This window comes from Punctularia strigosozonata, assembly GCF_000264995.1.
Source record: "Punctularia strigosozonata HHB-11173 SS5 unplaced genomic scaffold PUNSTscaffold_3, whole genome shotgun sequence".
NCBI classification, from domain to species: domain Eukaryota; kingdom Fungi; phylum Basidiomycota; class Agaricomycetes; order Corticiales; family Punctulariaceae; genus Punctularia; species Punctularia strigosozonata.
The window spans coordinates 1,696,415-1,698,510 of record NW_006767435.1 but is presented as its reverse complement, the minus strand read 5'-3'; positions in this window follow the sequence as shown (position 1 = coordinate 1,698,510).

Here is a 2,096-nt window from a genome sequence, read left to right as displayed (position 1 = left end):
CTAGGCAAGCCGTCTTCAGCTTACTGGTGGAAGTCCGGCTCCTCGTCAGTGCGTTAAAAACCCCGTCCACCCCGCAAAACCGCTTGGGAAAAAAGCGGGGTGGGGGGAAAAGCATCGTCGAAGGAAACACGGACCTACCACGGCAGTCAAGCGCAATGGGCAGGGTAAGGCGTTTCTAATGCACTGTCTAAATATGTGTATAGGCCGGAAGTACCGCGTAGTTGTCCCACTCTGAGTGTTTTCACGATAGTCGGTGTAGCAAGAGTTGTACACCGGCGACGAACGAGGCGACGGGCGAATCATGAAATCGTCCGTAGTGGCCATATACGGTAGTGAACACAGCGAGTCCGCCGAAGCAGAGTGAAAAGAAAAGTGTAGCAAAGTATAATAGTTATTCCTCCGCTTTGGCAATGGAGTCAACCTCATCGTCACTCGACCCCTCGCCTTCCCGAAGCCCGAAGTCGCCGTGTAAGGTCCCCACGGTAGGGGGAGGCGGGACTGAGTGCGTGATATGCGCAGGGTAAAAGGGTGGAGCGGCATCGAATATACGCAAAGCATTGCACAGGAATTGACCGACGTAGTCCACGCACGCCTGGTCAGCGGTCGCCCACATGAGGAAGTCGCCAGGCTCACGAAGCAGGGCGGTCAGGGATGGGCGACACGTGCATACTGTGGCGAGGAACGAGGTTCGTAGATTGCAGAGTTCCGGGGATGCATCACATTGCAGGAGATGACCCGGATCCTCGATAGCGGCCTCGCAGAATCGGCAGAGTCGCCATTCCCTGGGGACTTTCGGGTGGTACCGTTCGGGGAATGCAGCATCGCACGATTGCGAAGTCTGTCTAAGCATTCGTCGGCGAGAGGATGCTTGTGGTACGCGTACCTCATCCGCGTCCTGTGCGTCCCCTGGATCGTCATCCGCATTGAGTTGCGCCGCAGCTTCATGCGACGTCTGTGATTCAGAGACCTGGGAAGCGTGGACGTCGATGTTCGTATCATGCGCCCCAGGTTCGGGGACGGGTTGCACAGCAGCCCAGAACCGTCGAGACCGCGAGGAGACGTAGTAGCTCCCTGACTGTTCTGAGGAGCGACTCGCAAGGTAGGCAGCGACATGGTAGCAGCGAGTTTGCGCGGAGACGAGGGAGACTCGGCACTCGTTACGGGCAGGGGCGGGGGAGCCATAGGGGCGTAAAGTGGGCAAGATGCGCAAAAGCGAAGCGACACGGGCGCACTTTAAGACGAGTTGCGGCTCACAAGGTGAACACGAACCAATGACGTCCGTACATGACAGGCAGGTTGGAATCTCAAGTGGATATCCGAATGTGGCATTCCACATTTCACAGATGTAGGAGGGACACAGACATAGGGGTATCACATCCATATCTTTACGAAAAGTGCTGGCAGCAGCCCTGTCTGCTAGGAGACGTGTATGGGCCCCATAGCACACAGTAAGAGACAAGGAACCAGTGCGAGGATGCATAATATATGCAGAGACGGGGATGGAGTGGTGGATCGACTAGGAACCGGACCGTAAAGGTCGGGCGTCATCCACAAAGTACTCCGTGCATCCATTGACTATGCCCATGTCCTGTGTCTGATACAGACGTCTACAAGCATCGGGTGCTCGTACCAGGCTCGGGAATGGATTGCGGGATAGCTGGCCAAGGACGCAAGCTTTTACCCTCGCATGGATGGTACTGGAATGCATCACTGGCAGAACGACGATTTACATGTCGGAATGTGTCCGCGAGTCACAGCTACGTACACAGGGGGTCGTCCTTGTCTCAGATGTCCGCATCCCGCCGTTGTGTCTCCCGCATCCAAGTGCGGTGCATGTTGCTATCGTCGGCCGGGCTGCCGATACGTCTCGGATGCGACGGGGAATCCGGGATATCGACATCAACCCCACCGCCAGCCCAGTTCCCGATGTTCAGACTCGGGAGCAGCGCCGCAAGGCCTGCCACAGGCGGCTCCGCGGAAGTTCCCGTCCCCCTATCCCGTTTTCTGCTCTGAGCAGATGGAGGCACCGCCGCCTCCGCAGTGACGCTGCCGAATCCGAAGCTCTGGATCTTGCGTCCAAACGCCTGAAACATACT